Source organism: Cryptomeria japonica, chromosome 11, assembly GCF_030272615.1.
Source record: "Cryptomeria japonica chromosome 11, Sugi_1.0, whole genome shotgun sequence".
Lineage (NCBI taxonomy): Eukaryota > Viridiplantae > Streptophyta > Pinopsida > Cupressales > Cupressaceae > Cryptomeria > Cryptomeria japonica.
The window spans coordinates 35702619-35710420 of NC_081415.1; positions in this window are offsets into that span (position 1 = coordinate 35702619).

Genomic DNA, 7802 nt, shown 5'->3' on the forward strand with positions numbered 1-7802 from the left:
TTGAAGCATGATTAAAGGACATTTTCAACATTCTGAAATTTGTCTAGAAGCCGCACCAACACTACTTATGCATCCTATCATAATTCCTCAATGAAAGCTCTTATGATAAAGGTTTACAAGAGTGTATGATAGTATCCAATACCAAGTCAATACCAACTATCCAAAACATGCTCCAGAAGCACGAATCACATGTAACCAATCACATTCCATAGATCCATAACAAATAATCTCTTTTGTGATAGAATGAGTAATATCTTGATAATGCATGTCAGAGTGATGACAAAACTGCATCAATCAAGTCTCTATAGGAGGGGTGGAAACACCTAACCCATCTCTCAAATATTCAAATGATTACTTAGATAACAATTTAGTGAATATGTCTGCAATCTATTCTTTACTGTTCATATAAACAAATTTGACTTTCTTTTCTTCTACCTTATCCTTTAGAAAGTTGTGTACTTTATTAATATATGTTTAGTCTTAGAGTGAAATACCGAATGTTTAGATATGTCAATAGTTGTCGAGTTATCACAATAGATAACTACCAATTCACTACAATTTACCCTGATATCCATCAACATTTTCTTCATCCACAAGACTTGAGTGCAATTAGCTGTTGTTGCAACATACTCAGCTTTTGTAGTAGATAAAGAAATGCATGACTATTTTTTGCTGATCCATGAAACCAGTTTCTTTCCAAGAATGAAAGCTCCACCAGAAATGCACTTCTTGTCATCAGTATCACCTACCCAATTTGAGTCAGTATATGCCCATAAAGTGAAATCATAATTTTTGGAATACCATAAACTATATTCTATTGTTCCTTGCAAATACCAGAATATTCTCTTTACTCTGCATTCATGATTTTCTTTAGGATTACTTTGATATCTTGAAATAGTACTTATTGCATTCATAATATCAGGTCTAGTTTGAGTTAGATATAAAAGACCACCAATCATAGACTTATACCTTGTCAGATTTACCAATGTAGAAGTATGCTTGATAGATAATTTCTCACTTGTCACCATAGGAGTACTTACTAGTTTGGAATTATCCATACCAAACTTCTTCAACAATTACCTCAAATACTTAGTTTGGTAGATAGAAATTCCTTTGTTAGTTTGACTAATCTACAAACCTAACAAACATTTCATCTCAGCAATCATGGACATTTCAAATGCATTCTCCATGTTGTTAGCAAATTCCATGCACAATTTATCTTCACCTCCAAAAATGATATCATCAACAAATAATTCAATAATCAAAATATAATCATCGGTGATCTTATAGTATAAATTACTATTATCACTGCCTTTAGTAAAACCAAACTTCAAAAGTTATTTATCCAACCTTGCATACCAAGCTCTAGGAGCTTGTTTTAAACTATATAAAGCTTTCTTCAATGTGCAAACCATGTCTTTATCATCTATCAATGAAAATATATTAAGTTGCTCAATGTATACTTCTTCCTCAAGTACACCATTCAAAAGTATGTTACCTTCTAAAGTATGTTACCTCCCTAGGCTCTTTCATATTCTTTGAGTGTGTATGTAAGATTGGGATTAATGTTTTCTTGCCTAGTCTTACTTTTTCCCCTAGACAATATGATATAGATAAAATATGTTGTTTTTGGTTTTAAACACTCTAGAATATATCTTGAAAATGTCATTCCACAATAATGCATTGTTGGGGACTCATCATTCCAATTGACAAATTACCCTCTCTCTCCCTATCAGTCCCCAAATACTCATGCCTTCCTTATTCAATCATACAGAGGGGTTTGTATCTATTGTGTAGAAGCTATATCTTTATTTAGTACTATTATTATTGATTTTAGGGGTTTTCATGCCCCTTAATGGCATGATCACCTCTCTACCCAACCCTGTGCTATTCCCATATTAACTTTGGTGTCTCATCTTATAGGTTTATTCATAAATTCTATGGTCTTGACCATATTTGTTTAATACTAGATGTCCCTTGCAATAATGTTTGACAAATCAAACCCAATTACAGTGGTGATACCCATTTGGATGCACCACATTGTTCTAATGTAAAAATATTTAATATATTTATCTTTCTTATTTGCTTTTATTTTTCTCAATTTATTTATATACATGATCTTAAAATGTCAACTTGTAATATTTTTCAATATAGTCTTTTACAATAATATCTATTTGTCTTAAAATAACTAAAAGTTCCATTAATTTAAATTACCACTTGATCAATTCATACTCATTAATAATAACTTTCTACAAAATTACTTGTTACAACTAAGAAGTCTTCTACTTATTGTTACACTCATTCTTGAATCATGGAAGCATGAAGTCTATGTTGACAGGGACCATTATAAGCATACTGGTAAAATCTACATATACTAAGATACATGGTATTTTAAAGTTTAACTTAAATATCTATAATATTTGAGAGAATAGTATGACTATTCCTTAATCATCAATAGATAAGGTTTAAATATAATAAAACATATTGCATAAGGCTACTAGTAATTTTTTCATATAATATTAAGCCTTTTGAGTTAGTTGATCCTCAAATATTTTAACTTTGTATCACTAGAGAATATTCATAAAAAATAGTAATCGATAGCTCTTGATATATTTCACCTACATCGTAAGGGTAAGTCCGGTTATAGTCTATTATACAATGGGTAGCACTTGACATCCATTAGATACATGTTCCTTACAACAATATGTTATAACCTAAGATATGGTGATTATCCATTGGCATTAATTATTTGCATGTATCTCTATGTGTGATCAAGTCTTACCACCAGTCCAAAAGTGAATGTATTTTTTATTCTACTAGGTCAGAGACTTAGTGGAGAGCTTATGTACCTTGTTGGCATTGCACACTCCAATGAGAAATTTTAGGTGATTGAAGGTATTTTCATTGATGACAACCTTAAAATCATGTGATATTGGCAGACACCAGCACTAACGGACTCTACACCGACGTACAGTTCACCAGCATTGAAAAGGAAGATTACTGACACCTTGGCTGACAAGAATTTTGTGTAAATGTATTTTGTATTTAATTGTAAAAACCTTTTGTAAGACGAATTGGTGGATTGCACTATGACTCATATAAGTATGAGATCATTATAGATCATTTAGATATAGATGGAAGGATTATTGCAGACCTAATATACGAATTGTAAGGCAAATTTTGGATAAAGGTTTATGTATATTGAAGAGTTTAAACCGGTACTGAACCTGGCATAGTAGATGTTGATCTGAAGCAATACATGACATTGGATTTGTATAATCCATTTTGTAAGTCAGTGAGACTTCTTTTGTAACTGAGCAATGAGCTCTAGGCACTTGGCCTTCCTACATGTGCAGGCCCGTATTGTAAATAGTAATATTGTCTAATTGGTCAGTGAGCGAATATTATGGGTCACAAATCCCACCGAGGTTTTTCCCACACTAGTTTTCCTCATCAAAAATACTATGTTATGGTGTGTCTTTCATGTTGTGGTTGTTGCTCTTGTTTACTGCATTATTTCTGGTTTACCAGTACACAATTTTGAAATGCTTTTCATGTTATAATTCAAGTAAATTCTTTTACCAGTCAGATACCGATTCACCCCCCCTCTCAGTATCTTTGGGAATCCTAACATACCTAGCATCCAGAATTCCTAAAAATTAAATGATGGCAAAGAACTTTTCAATAATTCATCTAATTATCAAATCATATTTTATCAAACTTTAAATTTAGTGAAAAGGATTAAAAAATCACAATATCACAAGTGAAAGACCACTCAATTTGCATTTGTAACAATTAAGAAAGTACAATATCATTATTATGCATATTTATAATAATAATATTTCATATTTGAATATAATATTTAAACTAATTCTTTCTCTAAAGAAAAGGTTGAGAGATTTAAAATAATCCATATTACTATGATGACAACATTTAACTTAATTCACAAATGGGTATATTTTTAAATAATTTATGTTATAAGTTAAATTTCTCAAGGTTATTATTGATAAAAATTAAAGAGAATGAATAAAATTTTCTCTGTCTCAAATAGTTGGATCCAAAGAATCTTAAATAGGCACATTATTGGAGAGTTATGTTTCTTTCAAGAGACTTGTCTCTACATGACAAATATATTTAAACTAGAGTTTATATTTTAACACCCCCCATAAACTATATTTTATCATATAATATAACTAGATGATGGGGTCCACCTATAATAAATAGGTGGGTTAGAAACCCATGTACAATAAAGAATAGTTAACATAATTTCTTTGAAAAATATATAGTTTATCTTTCCTTGTTCATTAGTATTCAAGAGTAAGATGTCTTTCTTGATTATCTCTAGAAAGAAGGTGATGCATTTTGAATATCTATGTGATAAAAACCCTCTCAAATATTAGTAAAAAAAGGTAAAGTGTTTCTATATATCTTTGCGATCAAAATATTCACAAGTATCAACACAAAAGGATGGAAAGTTTCATAATATCTTTGCAATCAAACCCTTCATAGATATCAATAAAGAAATGAAGTGTTTCCAAAGATCTTTGCAATCTAAACCTTAATAAATAGAAATAAACAGATTGTTTCCATAGGATCTTTGCAAATAAAAAAATTTAACGATCTTTATGACAAAATTTTTTAATGATCTTTGCAATCTATTGAAAAAATGATAAGTTGCAATCAAGTCTTCCACAACCAACACAACAACTTCAATTATTTTTGCAACCAATGTTGTAGCATTTAAAATATGATTTTTGCAATCAATATTACTTAGTTTTGTATAAATATTTTTTTTCCTAACATAAGAATATTTATGCTTGTAAAATATCTGGAACATAGTTGTAATGTTTTGCAAATTAGATGTATCAATCTATTCACAATTAATTTGTATACTACTTTTTAAAGGTTGCTCCTTTCACTTTCTAGTCCAATATAATTTTTATAAATGATTCTTCAATCCACATATGGTACAAGGATGAAGATCCCAAGATGCTTCCATTTTGTGTCCTTGTCTATGACAATGAAAACAATGCACGTATTGCATTATGCTAGTTGTTTTGTTTGAACTTGTAGTATTTGCATCATCAATTTTATTTTTGTCACCATTAACATATCAAAGCCCTTCTATTTTTTATCTCACTATTTCATCAATAGTTTCTACAATTCCTTGTCCAATTTTTCTCAAACCTTAACCTTCATATCCTAATTTTTTCATTATCTTAAACCCAACATTTGCTGAGATACATTTATCTCATTATCCATACAACAAGCCTCACAAATAGTAGGAATTAAAGATTGAACAATTATGTTCTTATCTTCAATAATACATTTTTTATCAGAGAGTTATTTAACTATATCACATTGTTCATTGATTGAATAAAATAAATAATTTGTATTTGATGCAAGAGCATCCCCAGTTCATGGCCATCTTGAATTAACCAAAAATATTTTCCTTTTGTTTTGCTTTATGTTTGCAGTTTCAACATTTCTTTCTGTGTGTACTGGGTTTGTCTCACTGGAACCTATGGAGTTGGATTCTACTTGAAGACTTCGTCGTCTTTCTTATTTTCAGACCACATCACATTAGGATCATTTTAAGGCAAGTTATCACTATCAGTTTCCAAGAAAGTTTGTTGTTACTGGTTGACAGTTCTTTGTTACCAGTTGCTTGAATCTATTTTGGTAATCTATCAGAACCCCTTCCAAAGCTTCAAGAGCCTAGGGCATTGATTCCGATGTCCATTGGCATGTGGCCAATGTTGGCATATCAACAGAGTTGAATGACATTATGATATTGTATGTTTTCATTGATGCCAATATGTTGAAGGGTGAACCGGTATATGTAAAAGAGTGAAGTGGTATGTTGCTGGCAAGTGAATCGGTATATGATATGAGAACTGGTATATGTGAAAAAGTGAAGCAGTATGTTGGAATGAGAACTGGTATATGGGAAGCTTTATATCGGGGTTTCATTTGTTATGACTATCGGTTGGTAGTCTCAACTTTAGGGTTTCCAGTTGATGGATTCCAGGCTTGTGTGATTCAACCAATGACATCTTGTGATGAGTTAGCATAGTTATGAAGATCAAATTGTGTTGCCACGTTAGCCTTGTACGCATGAAGGATCTTGCATGAAGAATATTTATCCTATCTACCTCGAGAATGTGTGAAGTCTTTGCAAATGGTGGAGAGCACGTGATGGGCTATCAGCTTCTTGAAGTGACAAAAAATGAATGTTGGAGAACATCTTGAGATCTTTTCAAAGACTGTTGTATTTAATGCACTATGATTAATGGTCAGGATTGAACTGACTAAATTGATAAACCTAAATGTTTAGGGTTTAGGGTTTATGCTACCAACCTATCTATTTTCTATAAGGTCCATGATGTTTTTCATTTTATAGTTGTTGGCAAATGTTATGTGTGTATCCAAGTGAAGAGATGCCTGATTCTTGCCAAAATAGAGTAGTGTGTGTATACTTGCAGAGAATGATTGTAGAAGCAAAGGAACAAAAGAGGATTTGCCTTGGCATTGTGTGTTGTTTTTTAGATCAACGATTTAGCTATTGACTTCTAACCATTTCAGCAGTTGGAAATCCCTTAACCGGGTAGCTTTAACAGGAATTTGTGTAAATACTTTAACATGGTGACTCAATTCAATGAGTTCTTCAAATCCTCTTGCGAGGTAACCTTTAACAGGGTTCTAACCTTTAATCGAGTATTTAGCAATCCCTTAATCAGGTGATCCCTAGCAGGATTAGTTCCTAGCAAAACCTATTGTAAAAGTCTTTAACCGGACTATGCTTCTAACAAAGTAGACTTCAAAAGAGTTCAAAGAAGATATTGTGGGTATTCATCCCCACCATGGTTTTTCCCAGTTGGGTTTCCATGTGAAAAATCTATGTGTCATGTGTGATGCTTTTTCATGTGATGATTAGAGTTTTATGTTAAGTGGTAATGCATGCTAGTCCTATGATTATTATATGTCTAATGATGTATTACCTATCTATGCATATGAGTGAAGTGAAAAGGAGATGTTTGGTGAGATAAAGATATAAGTATTATCCAGTTTTTATGCTTGTCACAGTCATTCTGTGTTTTACCAGTTGTATCCTATCTTTGATGGGTGATACTATTTTCTGGTGAGTGTTGTTCTACTATTTAAGTTGTTGAGAAAAGTTTTTTCTTGTACTGATTCACCCTCCCTCTCAATACTAGTTTGGTAATAACCGTTCATCATTATTCATCAATTGGTATCAGAGCATCCTCTAGTTCCTCTCTGTTGTAAGCTTAACTGCTCGAGGAAAAGATCCTACTCTAATGATAAAGAGGGAAGGTCCAAAGTTTAACAGAGATAACTGTAAGATATGAAAGGACAAAATGAAGATTTACATTAGAAGAATGGGTGCTCAACACTGGAGCTATGTTGAGAATTCTTATGTTATCCCTATCGATACTCTCACTGATGATCAAAAAAGAGAGATTCAAGAGAATGGGCAATTCATGGAATCCCTAATCAACAGTCTATTTGACATTGAGTTTATTGATGTTTTGGATAAAGACAGTTGCAAAGAAGTATGGGATACTCTAAAAAATATCTATGGAGGTGATGAGCATGTAAAACAAGCTAAGGAAGCAAGCCTTAGGGGAAATTTTGAAGACATACAGATGATTGAAGGAGAGACCTTTCAACAATATAGAATAAGAATCAAGACTATTGTTGGAGACATCAAGAGTGCAAGAGGTAAAATAGATGATGCCATTGTTGTCAGCAAATTCTCAAGATCCTTGTTACTAGTCTAT